The sequence below is a fragment of the Cydia pomonella genome, chromosome 6, assembly GCF_033807575.1.
Source record: "Cydia pomonella isolate Wapato2018A chromosome 6, ilCydPomo1, whole genome shotgun sequence".
Classification (NCBI taxonomy): domain Eukaryota; kingdom Metazoa; phylum Arthropoda; class Insecta; order Lepidoptera; family Tortricidae; genus Cydia; species Cydia pomonella.
The window spans coordinates 22325472-22345307 of NC_084708.1; the positions used below are offsets into that span (position 1 = coordinate 22325472).

The 19836-nt window shown below is 38.2% G+C and overlaps 1 protein-coding gene across 2 annotated transcripts in view; it reads left to right on the forward strand.

Moving 5' to 3' along the window:
• Nucleotides 1-19836, forward strand: part of LOC133519304 (uncharacterized) — a 171363-nt gene that overhangs the window by 11529 nt on the left and 139998 nt on the right. Inside the window, exon 2 of one of the 2 annotated variants that reach the window (XM_061853334.1) lies at nucleotides 17983-18008. The exons of the other annotated variant lie outside the window; for it this stretch is intronic. The gene's annotated coding sequence lies outside the window, so the exon portion shown is untranslated. The remainder of the gene's footprint in view (nucleotides 1-17982; nucleotides 18009-19836) is intronic. 2 annotated transcript variants of the gene reach the window in all.

Sequence of the window (19836 nt, forward strand, 5' to 3'; positions counted from 1 at the left end):
TAAAATAAAGCTGATCTTATGTTGCAGTCGAAAGTCAGTTCATGGAACTCTTGGATGGAAAAATGTAAACACATTGACTTTAAGCTTATGGGGTGTGCTCCGAGGCATTGGATCGGATTAATCCCTACCGCTTCTTTTCGCCATGGCTCTACGCGACAACATTTCCATCTTCACCATTTAGATGGTTCGCAATCCTCAACTGTGCGTTTCTCCAGAAACTTCCTGTCTCGCTCAGCTAAACTGTGGAATGAACTGTCGCCTGCGCTATTTCCGGACCGATACGAACTTCAAGAAAAGAGCATCATCTTCAAGACCATCAGGTGCTCCGTATGCTCGTTTGCCTCCTATATCATTAAAAAAATTTAAAGATCTCGATAAATAGTTTTGACATTAACTTGTTCGTTGTAAGCTAGCCGCCAACTCGGGGTTCAAGGACCGCGGCCGGCCCTTAGTAACCGTTCTCGGTCCAGATAAACTAGTATCGCAGCTGCAGAGCCCTAGGCTAGGGCTGTACCATGGTACCATGGACCTAAATATTTTACAGTAGACAAATGCAACTTAATGCTAGGGACACGCATAACTACTAGGACCCGGATAGGGCTTATAGCAAAGTACAAAATATTTCTAATCTAGAATTCATTAGCAATACATACATCATTCAGTTATATTTTTAGATAAAATAAAATTGTTCGTCAAAACTCGAATAAAGAAAAAAAAAGGTATGACGCAAAATTAACTACAATAGGGTTGTTTCCAATTTTTTGAAACGCTTGTATTACATTCTATATTAACTAAAAGTTGCCCTAAAATTCAACTTTTATACTAAAAACGGCTTTAAATATGTTAAATTAACAAAATATATTTTGACAGATGCTTTCGCGCCCTAAACGCTCTTTGAAAATTGTGTGACGTCACAGTTTACGGTTTGACACAACTACATACACTCGTAGAAGATACGAACTGTCAACTGACATTTGTCATTTGTTGTTTATCGCCTAAACTGTCAACAGTGTCAAACCGAGAGTTGTGACGTCATCAGAATCTTCAAAGACGTTTCGAGTTTGGTCACGTGACGTGTGCCAAAACATATTTTAAATTCAATATTTACTAAAATATGGTCATTACAGGTCCCCTAAACGTAGTTTAACATGTTCTTATAATCCAAAAGAATTTATTGGGATACAATTCTGCCCTAAGATTTGTAGATGGAAACAACCCTATTATGATAATAATGGCAAAACATTGTAAAAATAACTTAGTAAAACATTTGTGTAAGGCATTAATTAATGATATAACGTCGACACGATTCTGAAAACTCAAGTGTCGCTAGTCAAATGGGACGGTGACACATGTTGAATTTTATATCAAATTCTAGTTAAATAGTTAAAAGATGAGTACCTAATAAATGTATCACCATACAACGGGGTTTGACGCCCGGTCTGGCCTTGTGGGTAGTGACCCTGCCTATGAAGCCGATGGTCCTGGCCTCCTGAGTTCGAATCCCAGTAAGGGCATTTATATTTGTGTGATGATCACAGATATTTGTTCCTGAGGGTGTTTTCTATGTATTTAAATATTTGTATATCGTTGTCTGAGTACCCACAGCACAAGCCTTCTTGAGCTTATCGTGGGACTTGATCAATCTGTGTAAGAATTTCCTTTAATATTTATTTATGATTTCGTGTATTTATAACTTTGTATATTGTAAAATAATTACCTAACTCTGTAGGGCTAAGATGGTCGGCTTTTTGTCATTTGTCACCATGCCTGTCACGTTCTAACAAGTATGTAAGTGCGAAAGTGACGCATAACATGACAAGTGATAAAAACGAGACCATGATACCGCGGCTGAATCAAAGATAAGTAGTAAGCTCCAAATGTGCTTATGAAATGTTAAAATAATACCGGTTTTACACATTTACCTATTTTTTGGCTAGTGTATAACATTCCCGCCAAAAACCCCGATGTATGTTTAAGTTTAAGTATTGTTAAGACCTAAAATTTCAACGTTGGATTCCCCAGGTACATTTTATTGAGAAATATGATACCATCTAAATAACCGGACAAGTGCGAGTTGGATTCGCCCACAAGTTTAACTTATTACGTACTTTTATAGAATTCATGTTTCACCCCTAATGTATGCAGACCGCAATCGCTGGTAAACGCTTATACACTTTGCATACTTTATCTAAGTACTTATTTAGACCTTGGCTTTAAGATTTATTCAGTCGTCATTAATAATTTTTGTATATGGCTTCAATTTTACCAGTAATCTGTGTCTGTACGTTTTGCTTTTTTGATATTCTTATTTTTATAAGAACAACCGCTGTTTGAGGTTGTTCTTATAAAAATAAGATTATAAAAACGGCCAAATAAATTCGCCGTAAATAGACGTCTAGCATACGAAATCGGCAACAATAAACGCAAAAATCAAAACGGCCAGACACAGATAATTTATTTTTCATTCCGTTCCCAATATTTCATTACGATTGGTTAAGTTTTGTAGGAGAAAAATTTTGAGAATGAAATCTCGATTCCTGAGATTTTTACGCAGGATTTTTCGCCTGAGCTGCAGTTGTCCTTATCGCACTAATTTTAGGAGCCGTCTCCGTCAATGCGACGGAGATCTTTACCTAGAAATCTCAAATCTGAGACGGGGCTCAGCTGATATATAATCTTAAAGGGCCACCTAGTCCTGTGGGCAGTGAGTTCAAATCGCGGTAAAAGCTATGTATCTAAGTATATATTTTTAATAATATTATTACGAGCCTATTGTGTCCCACTGCTGGGCAAAGGCCTCCTCTCTTCTTCCACTCGCTTGGTTTTGAGCTACAACTGCCAGTCGCCGACGAGGTCTGCCGGATCCCCGCTTTGACTCGTGGGGCACCCACTCCGTGGCTATCTTGGCCCACAAGGCATGCGGCAGACATGACCAGCCCAGTCACATTTTAACTTTCATATATTTAGCTTTGCATAAATTGCTAAAAATTAAAGTGTTTTTCTATACAGCGAAAAAAAAAATAGGATTCGAATCGATGAAGACACCAGTGAAAATCCTCAAGATGGCTACTTACATTTTTGGCAACCGTATTGGGATCTAAAGAGCGGTACGGTTTTTCAAAAACTCCGCTCCCTGAACCTACGGCACGTTAAAGGTTTGAGGGCTTCAAATATCAAACATTTATTCAGCAAATAGGCCACAGGGGCACTTTTTCATGTCCATTTTTACAAACAATAAAAATTATAAAATACAATTACAAATATGGAATCGATGAAATAATATATACTATATGTGTCAGAAATAAAATATAAAAAAAAAAAAACATTAAATTATCCTTAGAGATGTAGAGGGTCCCCAAGACTTGAATTCTTATATAAATAATTGAAAGACAATAAATTAAATTAGACGAGAACCGAATGAAGTGTCTCACGTTAATGCCACTCAAACTGCTTATTAGTTCAAATCAATTTCCAAATACACAAATTGCCTACTTACTAAAGCAAGTAAGTAAGTAAGTAAATATTCTTTATTGCACCAACAATTATACATTTTACATACATGTAAAACTACAAATGAATTAAAACAAGTTAAATTATTATCATCCAGTTCTATTTAGGAGCGTTTTCACATGGATCCGAAGTCGGATGTCGGATACGACCACAAAGATGCAAAAAGTAAAATAGTGCCTTTTTATGTTAATTAATAAATTAATATTAGACCCACCCGGGTATGTCCTTAAACTACGTCCAAAAGAGAGTTATGGGCATTGTGAATGTCATCTCGCATAGTGTGGCAGGGCACAGCACAGCGGATGTCATTCCAGATCTAGAGCAGAGCCCAACTGGGGAAGTACCTCCACCTTACAGAAAACCGCAGCCAAATAATACTAGACCCTACTCATAGTGTTCTGTTCCTGCTGGTGAGTAAGGTTGCCAGAGCTCAACCAGGGTGCGGGGTATTAGGGTCGGTAACGCCCATGTAACTCCTGGAGTCCTCCTCTAAAAAGACTAGATGTCAAAGGACATTCTCTAGCAGCTGTTTATCTCCAAAGGTCATCTGAAATCCAATATCTGATCAGACAATAGACAAGGCTCTCAGGCTGTATGAATGATTTATTATTATCAATAACTTATCCCAGGTAGCTTCCCCTGCCCAAATTGAGGGCTGTTTACAGACTCGATAATTTATTCATTGCTCGAACTCCTCACTTAGGCGGCTTATAAACTCTCACAGACATAAATCTAAATAGAACACGCACCTAATGGCAGAAGTAAGTACCTAAATAAGAGGAATAAGTAAGTAAATATTCTTTATTACTCCAATAAAAATAAATTTTACATGTAAAATTGAAATGAATAGGTACTTAAAGCATTCCGTTTGGACTCCATTCGAATAACTGTTACACAAATCTCGCTAGTGTGAAATAAAACCACGATAAAGCACTTGCTTTGTATCCTTTCCAAATGTTAATACATATGAAACATTCTAATTATATAATAAAATAACTATATATATGTATTAAAATTATTTACCGATAATCGTCATCGTTTAAGGAAGGTGGCTTGTGTGTTACTTACAAACAAAAAAATTAGAACTCTGTTATTTTGAAACAAATGAATGAATTGAATTGTATAAATGTGTCCGTGGTTATTATCCATAACTAATATACCTAGCGGTCCAAGGCATTATTACTGCCCCATGGTCCTCTCAACACGCAGGGATGTTATGTTAGTAAGTAGTTTTAATAGTTATAAAGTACTAATATAGGATGTAAGTTGTTCTGATTAACTAACAAAATATGGATCAGATGGTCTGAAATAAACAATTTTTTTTATAAAGTTTCCTTATTAATAACGGTTCCGGCGATGTCTACATTATACATATTTATGTCTGTGGAAATTATATTCCCCCGTAGTTTAATACCGTCGCTACTAACACTGGGCAAGAAATTTCATTTGACAGCAGCGTTAAATGCTTAAGGGCTTTTAAAATATGACTAATGCCGTTATTCATGAAATATTATCTTTTAGTAAGTTTAATATTATAAAATTTTGAATATGAAAAAAGTATAAATAGTCTGGCAAGCCAGCTTTGCCAGTAGCAAAAAAAATAGTAGGATCGATCTCCCATACAAATTTTAAATTTCGCGCCTTTTTTACTGAAAAAGTGGGCTTGCCAAAGCATACATAAGTAGCTATTTTGTCTCATTATGTCGCTCTACCGTAACGTCGAAACTACTGAGCTAATTTTAACAAAGATTTCATATAATTTTAAGTATTTTAACCGAGTTGTGAAATTGATAGGTTCTATACGTAAGAAATTATCGTTAGATATGCGAAGATACCTTCTTTATTTTTGCTCGTTCGATCCATTATGTTGGTTATACAAAAGCCTTTTCTTGCAATGAAAAAAATAATTAGCTTAACTCATTGCTTAATTTAATAAGCAACTGGACTTAAGTAATAAAGAAATACGTTTTGATCAATATCCTAAAACCGTATTTTTTACAACAAATTTTGCCACTTTATTGCAGCATTTCATCCGTCACGATGGACTCCGGAACCACGCAGTAAGCAAGGCCCATCATCTTAATTTAAAAAAGCGGCCGAGTGGGAGTCGGACTCGCGGATGAAGGGTTCCGTACTATTTATGACGTATTAAAAAAACATAATCGGACAGACAGACGGACATGACGAAACCAGTTTTCGGAGAAAGTGTCTCTTGCGCAAACTATTCAATTTAGAAAAAAATGATATTAGAAACCTCAATATCATTTTTGAAGACCTATCCATAGATACCCCACACGTATGGATTTGATGTTTTTTTTTCTATTTTTGTATGAAAATCTTAATGCGGTTCACAGAATACAACTACTTACCAAGTTTCTACAGTATAGAAAAAGTGGCTGTGACACGGACGGACAGACAGACAGACAGACATGACTAATCCATATATATGTTGGCCACCACTTCTATAGCCAAAGATTGTTGCAGCGTCGGGTAAAATCAGGTGTTGCGGGGAGGTTGATTGCAACGTCTGCGATGACTGAAGAGTCCAATACCAGATCGTTATCTTCTGCCACAGCAATCACAAACATGACGAGAGTCCAAGGGAGGAGGTCTAGCAGCGAATCCATTAAGGTTCCGTTTTTTGCCATTTGGCTACGGAACCCTAAAAAAAAAGACTAACCTCGAGGCCAAAATGCGCTGGCAGAGGTCGTTCTCACCCAGTTTCTCATGTTGTGATATAATAATTCAGCGACAATGCTGTCAGTACGTCGTGAGAAGATGGTGTGATAAGACTGGTCTCAGGGTATTATGTGTTGAGGTGTTGAAAATGGGGTCAAGAAGTCAACTATTGTTTGCTTTTCTACACATTAACCTGAATATTAAAATGCGAAAATCCGATATGCTTTACACGACATATGTTGGCGTTAAGGTTTAGACACATAAGGTACTGTTATCGTCGTCATCATTGGCCACAGCATCTTTGCTGATGATAATTGCAGCGACTAAGGAGGAGGAGGAGGGAAAGAAGATTATGAGGAGGTAGTTTACAGCCTACATCGACTGCGACGGCTGTATAAACTGATCAATGGAAGATCGGCATTTCTTGCCGCATTCATCACAGATATGTGACTCCTGGGGTGATCTAGCAACTCTGCCAAGTTGTTTCTACTTGAGTTGGCCCAACTAGAGCTCTCCCTGCTTTGCCATGCCTTCTTGCAGGTTACGCGTTCTTCCTTGTTATACGTGCTTAGTAAACCTTTATGTGTAAATACGCGTATAGTCTTGGTCATCGAGCTTCGGGATCAAGCGAAGAAAAAATGCTTTAAGGATTTGAACAAAATATTCGCCGCAGTCGTATACCGATGATTCGTTGGTAGCTCAGTTGGCAACCCTAATAGGTTGTGCAATCACAGTGACATCCCAGGAGTCAAGTCCCCCGAGACAGTTTTTGATTTTTGAACTTGATCAAACATTTTTTTTTATTTGCAGTTAGCTAATATTTTTACAAGCTTTCATTTAACTTGCCCTGTTAGTATGTACGTTTGTGTGGATCTAATCTTGGAAGCTAAATTTGAACCACTTCCCGATTTCCGGTGGAGCTGAAATTTGGCATACATATGTAAATCGAATGACAATGCAATATTATGATGGCATGGAGCTGATCTGATGATGGAGACAGGAGGTGACCATGGGAAATATGTGATAAAAAAAACGCAAACGACTTGTGCTTGGGGTCCTATTGTCTCGATGAGTATTAGTTGCATGTGGAAAGAAAAGTACAGTTAGCGATAAAAGCTTGTACCAAAACATTTAATTATTGCCTAAAACTTATTCTAGGTTCATGTCTACTAAATTCTGTAAAGCCTAAGAATAGTAAGAATCCCCGGGAACAAAGATAATATATATACTCTGAAAATGAATTGCAAATTCCAACACTCATGAATACAGACCCAGAAAGAATAGAATACGGGAAAACAGGCACATGAGCATATAAATACTATCATCATTCATCACGCCTCATACAGAAAGCGTATATGTTATGAATGGGATTCATTACTGGGCCTTTTGGCGTACATTGCTTTGTCGATGACGAGTTTTGTGAGGACATTATGAGCCGTAATGAAATACTAAGTGTAGTCTGAAGTAAATAATAGATACTGACAATTTACGTAGTATTGCCAGATACAACTTCTTTAAAATCGGCCAGGAAAGGCTAAGGCCATATCTAACGAAAACTGTTATCGGGTGATTATGTTATATCTCACTCTGCATTTTGACGACCGGTCCTGCCTAGTGAGTAGGTAGTGACTCTGCGTATGGAGCCAGTGGTCCCGGATTTAAACCCTGGTAAGGGCATATATTCCTGTGACGAGCACGGATATTTGTCCCTGGGTCATGGGTGTTTTCTATGTAAGTATTAATAAATACTCTGTATATATTATATAGCGTTGACTCAGTACATAGGTACCCACAACACAAGCCTTATGGAGCTTACTGTGGGACTTAGTCAATTTGTGTATTTTTTTTTTTATTACGAAAAGGTAAGCATTTGACCACAATCTCACCTGATGGAAAGTGCCGATGCAGTCTAGGATGGCACATGCTTACCTAAAAAATAAAATAATAATAATAATAACCTATAATATTAATCTTACTAAAAATAGGTACATATTTATCTGGCATGCATCTCACGATAATCGGAACGCAATCAGAAACATTCCACCGGATGCTGTGCTTTACTACTTGCTTAATTTATTTATCAGAGTCACTTAATTATTAATTATAATTCTTCACCCATTGGGCAGCGTTTGCATTAGGTGAGTGAAGGTGTAGGGCTTCTCCGACAAATTTCTGTATCGTGCAATTATGTGTAATGTGGTATATAGTCTGCACTGGGGCCCCGCAGTCGCATGCTGGTGAATCTCGTCAACCACACTTAAACAACTACTTGCTTAATGTAACGTCTTCTATCATCTTACAAATGCCACTATCTACAACCGACCTCAAGTTCGTTAACCGTAGCAAACGTACCAAAGAGCTACCTAGGTATACTTATATTCATCTAACTTTTTCACTCTCCCCCAACTTCTAGAGGGCTGTGACTTTCGACGAGTTTGCGATGCACCAATTTAAAAGCTTTTGAGTAAGCTCGCTTATCTTAGTTTAGTTGTTGGCTTAGTGTTCGTTGCTTATAGTATTTTTACAAGGGTTTTATTAAGCGTTATAATATTTGTGACTGACTATTTATGCTAGTTAGGTAGTTAGTCTTGTTACTTTCATTTAATTAAAACAAATTTGAAATAGTACCTACCAGTAGTGGCGTGTCAAAAATGTTCGCTAGGTAAGCCGAACTTGGCTTCCTATTTCTTTATGATTTCTAGAATAAAGTTATCAGAGGTCTCTAAATGGGCAAGCCGGTGGAAATCAAGTTCTATGGACGTTCCGCCAATGGTACCTACATTTTATTGCAAGTGTGCGAAGTATGTCATTATGTACGAGTTCCGAGTGAGTTTTATGTGCCGGAGCCTGTCTAGTTCGCTAGCTTGTTGTTTATTACATACAAAGGAATTAGAGCGAATATAAACTTTACATACAAAACTTCTACTTGGTCGCAACAAAAACTATTACCAGACATAGGAGTATGTTACGTAAATGCTCATGCCAAGTTTCATGTAATATAAGCATATCGTTTTAAAATGAGAGCTTAAATTCGGTTGTATGGGACCGGTCTTTTAACAGTTCGTATAATATACCCTGACCATCATGTCTATTAAACTATACGCGCAATAAATCTCTTGATTCCGTGACCAGACTCACTCCGTATTTAAGTCAGTTCTATAATTGCATTATTGAAAACGAATTTGTGTTCGACGTACCGTTGAAAATTAACCAGCTATTCACGAAGATATCTCGCGTTGTATCTGTCCAAACATTAGAAGTAGGTCCGTTACCTTTGAAACAAAGCATATCAAAAACGGGGTCATATAGTCAAAAACACTATCGGAGACAGAAAACGCAAATCAAAACTTCTTCGTAGCATCTGACTACCCATACATTTGAATTCCGTACCTTGTGTACATTTTCCTCTTGCCCTCTTACCTAGGCCATCTGTTGTCATTTCCTATCAGAAATATACCTAGGGTTTGCAATCCGGATCCGAAAGGTATGAAATTATCTGAATCCAGACACCCAGAACTGTATTTACATTTCTGTTTATCTGAATCCAGACAAACAGAAATGTATGGGAATACATTTCAGATCCGTCGTACACTGTGTGGTTTGAAAGGAAACAGTCCGCCGTTTTGCTCGATCCTGAGCGGATTCACGGCAGCTTTCGCCGACGCCGACCTCACGGAGGTCTACCTCTACTCTATCCGCTCAAAGATTTAACGGAACAGGACGGCGTCCGGTTGGTTACTCAAGTATGTTCTTTTGACTGTTCGATCTTCAGCCATCCTTTAGAAGACCATTAGACTACAAAGACTTTTTCAAAAACGAAGTGTACGGTCAATGTCCTCAACATAGACCACCTACAAGCTATTTCGTCGCTTCTAACTCTTGTACACGCTCCACTTAACAGAAGATTGGCGGAGTAGAAGGAGCGAAGCTCTTCCCTTCTAGCTTTATCTGATCGAAGTACGAGAGTTCTTGCCCTGTGACTAGGGTTTGCAATCCGGATCCGAAATGTATGAAATTATCCGGATCTTGATCCGGATCCACGGATTTTCCCATACATTTCGAATCCGTCATGCACACCCTACCTATGACGGTCATCCCCACATCGCCCTTACAGGTTATCGTGCATTGGTCACCACTGGATTTCCGAGCACAATATACTACGGGCCTGTAGGGTAGGCCAAGTTATATGGTCTAGGTCGCAATCGAGGCGATACGTTTAGTGAATGAAGCAGGTATTACCAAACTGCGTTGAACAGCTTTTTGTATCAGTTTTAACATGTTACATTGTTTAATAGGTAGTTCAGTGTGCACGAATTGGTGGAAAATGTAAAACGAAAGGAGAAACGACGACGTCGACGATGTATATGAGGTTATAGGAGTTGAGCTGTTTCCTATCATGATTTTTATATAAAACTAAGGGCGTAGGACCAAGCTTAAATTGAAACTAATGTTCACGGCCCTTTGTCCACAGTTCTATTTTGTCACCTTTTTAAGTTGTCCTCATAGCCACATAGTACATAGGATGTTTCACTGTTAAAAAAAACCTCTAAAATCGATATATTTTTTAATAAAGCAGAGACGCTTTCCATATCTTACTACGTCTGTGGCAAACAAGCATACGCCCGCCTGATGGTAAGCAGTCTCCGTAGCCTATGGAGTGCTACATGCGCGTTGCCGACCCTAAAAATCCGCACCCTCGTTGAGCTCTGGCAACCTTACTTAACCGCAGGAACAAAACACTATGAGTAGTTTCTTAGTGTTATTTGGCTGCGGTTTTATGTAAGGTGGAGGTACCTCCCAAATTGGGCTCTCCTCTAGATCTGGAATGACATCTGCTGTGTTGAGCCATACCACATAAAGCGAGATGACATTCAAAGTGCCCATACTATACCTCTCTTTTGGGCGTAGTTTAAGGACATACTTGGGTCCATCTAGACTTTCGTACATTGACGCGCCTGTTGCTATCTCTATTGCACGCGTATAATTATATTGGTGTCCCGCCCATGATGCGGGGTGTCAATGTCACTGTGTGAGCTTGACAGCAATATAATTATAATAGGCGTGCACGGCGCGCAATTAAATAGAGAACAGGCTGGTCACTGTACGAAAATCTATATGGAAAGCGTCTCTGCCTTACTCAGTTTAATTAAGTTGCGATTTAATTATTTTCTTAAGCAATAACACAATCATCGTTTTGTTTCTCCAGTGTGGTAAGCGTGTCGAATGGTGAATAATTGATGCTGGAGATTTCTTCCGGCTACCGCCACTGAGTCAAGGTCGTTTATCGAACGCGGACATTGGTGAATGTACAATTTAATGTTGTTTTTATTCGAACAATAAGTCATGGACAATATGACTAATACGCTTGGCATTATTAATATTACCTATATCATTGACATATATATAACGCAACTAGATGCGACCAATTGCGCGCATGATGGGAACTCATCAACCAATCGCGTTGTGGCGTGGCGTGAGACTGCACGATTAGCTCAAATTCGTGTGCGTGACACCGCTGTACTGGGCGGCTACCGGGAAAATCGAAATTCGTCAATTGCGGGCATTTTTCTCTGTCACTCTAATTACGTCTTAGTGAGAGTAAAAGAGAAAGATCTCCGCAATTTGCGAATTTCGGTTTTCGCGGTAGGCCCCCTGGCCCCATTCTTATTGCCCGTAAGGCCCGTCCTTAGATATATGTCAATAACCTATATCTACCTGTGGATGGAATGTCGGTGCGGTTATGCTTATTTACCATCAAGAATAATATAGGTATATTGATTTAGGTGCAAAATTATCATGAAATACTTAGGCAAGTTCATTTGAACGTTATTTGGGTGGTTATGCGTTCCTTTTTTTGTTTTAGCTGAAATAAGAATGTATCGTGCCTTTACTAGACACTTACAACAAGACTATACTTCGACTTTTATTAATAACTAGGTTTATTGATTAACTTGTTTAGTTTTTGCCTTATTTCTCAGGCTTTCTCAATTTCAATTGTAGGGACGAATCTAGAGACACACACTGGAGCAGGAGGAAACGCATAAAAGCTTCTAAAAACCGATTCCAGACAAATACTTTTTCAAACAGTCGCTCTTTTTAAACTTAATCCGACGATAAATGATAAATCGCATTTAAAAACTTTTCTTTTGGGAAAATAACACAAATCGATCTTGGATCGAGGTCGCTACTATTTTAGTTTACTTTTTGGTCCACATTTATTCGTTTTTTATCACAAAATGCAGTTTATGTTGGTTCTAAGTAATTTGTTAATTGAATGTTTTCTCGGAGTTTAATTTATAAGAGGCAGAGGAAGACCCAGAACATCATGGTGTGATAATATAAGGAGTTGGACCGGTATTACAGACGACCATTCTAGGTAGAGTGGCGAAAGATAGAGAGGACTTTAAGATATGGCACGCTGAAGAAGAATAATGTATTAACCTTATATATGGTCAGGTTATTTACTTACTTATGTCAAATATCAAATATCAAACATTTATTCAGCAAATAGGGCACTTTTACATGTCCATTTTTACAAACAATAAATAAAAAAAAAAAACAATTACAAATATCGAATCTATGAAATAATAAATACTTTATTAGAGATGTATACTGTCTCTAAATGTCAAATTACACAAAAAAAAAACTATGATAAAAAAATAAAACCATAAAATACTAAAATTCTTTAGAGATGTATAAGTCTCTAAGTGTCACAGATAAAATATAAAAAAGATATTAAATTATCCTTAGAGATGTAGAGGGTCGCCAAGGCTTGAATTCTTATATAAATAATTAAAAGACAAAAAAATTAAAACAGACAAGAACCGAATGAAGTGTCTCACGTTAATGTCACTCAAAAGTAAAGTTACATACTTTAACATAACCTGTACCCCGTGTAAGCTTAAACAGACCAGTCTCCACAAACAGTCTCCACAATTCTATACAGTCTGTCATTTTCTATACAGATTATGAGAGAAGGGAACATCGAGCTTTTTTCTTCGCTGGCGATTGTACGAAAGAACTTTGTATTTGAGTGTCCCACGGCAAAGGCCTCTCCCCTGGTTCTCCATAATTCCTGATTTTGTGCTTCCTTCGGCCAGTTGTAAAGAAAAGTGTCAAAGTCGTCTCGCCATCTCCTCCTGGGTGGGTTTGCATTAAAGCAACAATAGTTATTTGTATCCAAAGGGAGGAAAAGTAGGAAATTGCGTGCCGCGTGTAAAATTGTTACCCGAGCCGAAGGCGAGGATGGAATATGGAGATCCTACGTTTCCTCCCGTGGTGCGCATACTTTTTTTCTGCTCGACGGAGGCGGAAAGCGGCAACTTCGTTTAGCGCAGCGGGAGAAAAGTTGACGCTTTCCGACCGGAGGGCAGAAAAATATTTTGTCATTACTTACCCAAATATTTGGACTTGCGAATTATGTGTTACCTATTGCAGAATCGGTTTTAGGATATTGAGGATTCTTTTTTTATTACTCAAGTTGAGTTATTATAACTTTTGCATTTATGTATGAAAGCTATTAATAGAGAATGTTTTGAAGATACTTAACACATTGTTTAAGTTAAATGATATAGTTTTATATTTAATGTCATTTTGTAGAAGACGTTTTAGGAAAAATACGTAGTTTTGGGTGATTCTGTACGTCGAATTCATTTGACACTGACATAAAATAAGTATTTAAACCTAAATTATACAAAAAACCTCGCATTATATAGATACAGATAGAAAACGCACAGCTTAAAGGTTAGTAGGGCCGTCAAATTATAATTGTGTATTCATATTCTTAAATTTTTTTTTGATGTTCTGCCCATAAGCGAGTCAAAATGAGGTAGAACTTTTTCTTCAATTTTTACGCGTGCAAAGTTGCGGGCGATCTTAGTTTTAACAGTCGAATCGAATCAACCAAACTACCAATGCAATCCCCATACAAAGTAGGCTGCAACTGCAACATGCAGTGCACCAATTAATTATGATTAGCACTTATGCAACTTATGAATAATTATGCAAAACTATCCATAATTAGGTCGTTAGCAACACGAACCCGTAATTACTTGATTACTCTTAGTGTGAGAAAATGTTACCGAAACACAATGCGGTTGTAAAGTCTGAGAACATGTGTAAAATGCCGTATTTGCAAGTGTATCATGTAGAAGCAAATTCAGCAACATCCACAGGTAAAAAAGTGTGCGATTGCCATATAACACTCGGTTGGAACGAAGTATATTATTATTGATACACGTAGTATATTAACAAATACAAAAAAAACTTACTAAATGACAAAGTAATAACTATCGAAACTGCTCACAAAATTTCTGCGCTCAGGTCAGAAATGCGACATACAGGCAGGGAGAACAACTAGCTCGAGCTCCACAATCGCTTAGTCAATCAAAAAATTCAAGTGCAAAAAAAAGTATAAGAAGTATTAGAGGGGAAAACACCATACATCATTAAATAAAGGATCTAATACATTAAAACACGGAAAACAGGTATGTAATAGCTTAGCTAAAGCACACTCCGACAGCGTAATGGCGGGCGATCCTCCTCTGACAGATCGGGCCGCGCCAATAGTGTTGTTAACTTGTTACCATCGACATCGACCGTAGGGCTTGACAGAAGCACGCCTCCCAATCGGTATCAAAAGTAATATCTGCAGACACGTCCGGGGATCGAACCCAGATCGTCGCTGTTACCACTTGTTTCCAAGCGGCTGTTTGCTAACTGCACCACTACAGGATACACATGAATTCCCATCTGTTCCCGGCGGGGACAAATGGGAAAATACCTTGCGACGTCAACGATCACCAAGCCGTTTTGAAGTATCGAAAACAAGAAAATAGTTATTTTTGATGATGAAATATTGTTTTTATGTATATCATTTAGCTTCACAACTGAATTATAATTAGGTGTTGTTGTTTCACGGTATCTTCAAAAATAATTGTCGAAATGTATATTGGCTCTCTCGTTAGCTTTTCTGGGCCAAAAGTAGGGGTTTTAGGTATTCGACTCGCGGATCATAGTTTGGCAACATTTAGGACATGAACAACAACCATATATGTTCTGGCGTGCCTTGGGATTCCCTTTTGCGGGTCTAAATGTATATATGGTTTTTGGCTGTCTCGCTAGCTTTGCGCGGGCCAAAAGTAGGGGATTTTGGGCCGGATCCGGCTAGCGGACCATAGATTGGAGACATTTAGGACATCAAAAAAAATCAGTTACACAATCCACAACACGAGTGAGCATACATGCGCATTGATCTAACCAGTCCAATAGGTAACGTTCGAAAAAGCCCGATTGGTAATGGACCGGAACAGAGCCGCAACCCAAGTCAATCACTGCCGGATTAACACGATTTCCACTTAATTTACTGTGGTAACTTTGTACGACTGCGTGTCTGTGCCATGTGAGCATACTTTATACACATAATTAAATTCAATAAGTAGAAAATAGGAATTAGTACTCTGTTCAACAAGGCATGGCAGCCGTAACAGTCATTCAAACAAGAGTTTGAATTTCGATGTTGCTGCGCGAGATACGGTGTAGCTAAATAATTGAATTAGTTGTCCTGCAGATACGGCAGTAATGCGTGATATAACACTTCTTTACCATGTATATATTTATTTTGCAAATACGTCCTTATATTATTATCATTCAGCATATGTTTGTGATTCTCTTTTTTTGGTCTCAAGATGCTTTTCCAAATCCATCTACTTCTAGTATCAGAAGTAACAAACATCTAAAATACGACAGAGCAACAGAGGACCTAAGACGCCACTAGTCAACTAAAAAAAAAAAAACACAAAATAACAGCATCAAAGTTAAATGATAAATGGGGAAAAGCATATTCACAAATTAATTTCTGACTGAGAGTTAAAGTCCGTAATTAGAGCTGTCTCCATAACCGTCCGAGGCACAAGACGACACATCAAAGCTTTTGAGTGCGAAGATGGAGCAGGAATCATATACTGAAAATCCCCCAAGATCTCTTCTACTACCTCTTCACATCACTCTACTGAAGGCAGTATTTTATATACTCTTTACCGTCTTTATGTTTGTTGTATATTGTGTCTTACGTTATATGAATAAATCCCCGTTTACAAACAAATCGGGCGAGGTATTAAAAATGTTATAAGCACAACTTTATTCTCACGTGAATAAGAAAGTGCAGATCATTTTTCTGCCCTCCGGCCGGAAAGGGTCAATTTTTGACCCACCGCGCTAAACGAAGTTGTCGCTTTCCGGCTTCTTCGGACAGAAAAGTATGACACACCTCGGCCAGCAAACAAGAAAGGCTTCGCCTCGGCCAACGATTACATGTCACTTGAGACATTTCTTACTTTCGTATGTAATAACTATTTAACTTTTCTTTGCAATTTGTGGTGCTGAATGAACATTTTGGTAGATATGACCGGCGCTATTATTAGGCGCTAAAACATTGCGTTTTCATTCGAAAGTATCGAAATCCATTCATATCTGAAAAAGTACATGGATCCAATCGAATGGTGGTATGAAATGGAAAGTATGCGAATCGAGTCAAGGTGTCACGCTAATCTGTTATTGACGTAAAATGTAACGGTTTTGCAACATGGCGGTAACGTGGCCATAAAACAGAGAATATATGTTGTATCGATGTAATGTTTAATTAAAATATTCACGTAATCCTGGTTTATGTAAAAATAATACGATAAAATATAGCGTTTATTGGCTGCTCCTGTTATAATTTTTTCACATACAATTCTTAATTGTTTTTGTGTCGTTAGTGATTTCATTCATTTCATTTGCTGCTCTCTAAATTCCGTGATCTATAAATGATGAGACGACGTGTGACTGACAGGTCTGGACTAGGGATGTCACGAATATTCGCATACTCATATACGAATATTCGCATCATTTTAAGCATTCGCTTCGACATTTGCATCAAATGAAGCGAATGTTTTGCGAATGCAAATGTGCGCATGTGTAATGTATTCATTTATGCAGTAATTCATTTTTACCAGTAGAAGCATTTTTCTACATTTTATAATATAACATCCCGTTCTAAACATATGTGTTTTATATACTAACAGATTTTTTTATAATTAGGAATTATAATAACAATTATATATTCCCTAACATTCGCATTCAGACATTCGCATCCTGGACATTCGGATTTGCATTCGCATTCGGGCATTCGCATGCTGGACATTCGGATTTGCATTCGCAATCGGGCATTCGCATCCTGGACATCAGGATACGCATTCGCAAATGTTAAGAATGCGATATTCTTGACATCCCTGGTGTGGACATACGCCTGACGCCAAATAAATGAGAAAAGGGCAAGTGAATGATGATCCTATTAACGTTGAAACAAGATTGGAACTTGCGAAAAGTGTTTTCGTCCCGCCAATTTCAATTTGTGTATTTGGATTAGGTAAGGTCCATGTGGAGAATAAAATTTATTGCGGGGAAGACGGTCTTTGGGCAAGAACTCTAGTATTTGTATATGAATATGACACCGTAAGATTGTGCACCCGTTAGTTTATAATCTAACGTAGGCTAGGTTAGTTTGTTAATCTAACTACCGTCAGTTTATAATGTAACTAGCGAGATTATAAACTGACGAGTGTTTACAATTTTACGTTGACATATACACCGTGTTTTGTTTGATTTCCGTTGATTTTAAGATTTATCGACTTTCTGTAAGTGGAGTACCTACCTATGTGTGCAAACGCAAGAGTTAAGAGCGAAAGAGCTTGTAGACGCTCTTCCCCACATAGACCTTAGTCGATTTATAAATAAATTGTTTTTTTTTTTCAGATTACCATCGACAGCGGAAACTAACTGTAAGTGTTGTTGTTGTTACACAATAACTAAACCAGATCTCAAGGTTTTGTTTAATTGTAGATGATAGCCTATGTGCTGCAAAATTTCATGGACACATTATGAATGAAATTCATTCATCAAGTGGGTTTGTACTTTTACAGCACGTGTACGTCAATGATACGCCTGTGGAAGCCATCACAATGTATGGAGAGGGGGGGGGGGGGGGGGGTCAGCTAAATTTCTACATAACGTCTCGCTGTATGCAGCGATGTCAACCGAAAAGTCGAAAATCAAGACCTTCGCTATGTCTTGCACTTTGGTCGTCTGACAAATAAACAGTCAAAAGTCATGACTTAGCATTTATTAGCAATGCCATATAGAAACTAGGCCCCTAACATAATATATTCACAATCACAGCCATCAATTTCAATCGTAAAACACGGACGGAGGCCGATTTTGCTTTATTAATTTGATATGTTTTTTTATCTTATTTGAATGCGACCTTGAATCAGTCACATATCAGCGTGAGCCGCTAACCATGAGGCTTATGCTGAGACGCAGGCGATGCAGTTCCACGCAGCGCAGGGCAGAACATATTTTGTAAACGAGAAAGATGCCCGCAGTTTGCGAACTTCGGAGTTCACGGTAGGTTCTCAGGCATCTCAAGTCCAACCAAGATGCCTCACGAGACGCTTCTTGATTCCATTTTGTGACTCATGAGAGCCAATTAATTTTAATTAAATTTTGTAAAGTATGAAACGTCCTTTAGCCACGCACGGTGCGGCGCAAGAAGAAAAAATGTACAAATGTTTAATGTAGAATTTATCAAACAATGATTAATATAATATTTAGATAGCTCCAAATGTGTTAAGGAATGTTAAAAGAATTTCTGTATTTAGTTTTTAGGGTTCCGTACCCAAAGGGTCAAACGGCATTACTGAGACTCCGCTGTCCTTCCGTCCGTCTGTCACCAGGCTGTATCTCATGAACCGTGATAGTTAGCCAGTTGAAATTTCTACAGATTATTTTATTGCCGCTATAACAACAAATACTAAAAAACAGAATAAAATAAATATTTCTTTCCAATCTCGAGGTTCTCATCCAATCACCGAAGTTAAGCAACTTCGGGCGGGTTCAGTATTTGGGTGACCGTTTTTATAGATAATGGTACGGAACCCTTCCTGTGCGAGTCCGATTCGCACTTGCCCGGTTTTTACCTATGTGTTGGCTAGTGTAAAAACAACCCATCTGGTGGTGCAGGTGTCCATGGGCGGCGGTAATCGCTTACCGTCAGGTGATCCGTCTGCTAGTTTGCCTCCTCTACCATAAAAATAAATTAAGTATCGCAGGCGGGGACCAACAACCAAAATGACTATAAGTAACCCTCTGTTGGTCCCCGCCTGCGATACTTACCATCAACAACAATAGTCTTGTGGGGCTTGTTTTCCTCTTTTTTAGTGTGCAGTCGGGTTTTTTGTTTTTGTATAATAATTATTTTTTTAGTTACCCCCCAAAAAATATTCTATGACACTCCCGTGATCAAGACGAATCTAATGATACCTCATACATCTAAATCCATCAAGCTGTTTAGGCTACAGGAGGCCACAAAGAAACAGACATACATACATATACATACACTCGAAAAACATTAGGTACCCACCTCCCTTTGGCAGTCGGGTAAATAATCCCGCACCCATAGCCCCGGAGTCGGTTGATGACACGACTCAAGGTTGTCTCCAAATAAGATCAAAACCACATCAAATGGTTAAAACATAATGGTGCTCACGTTCCTAGTTTATCGATCGCCTCCCTTGTACCAGTAAAACGATATCCCGGCTTACGGTGTCT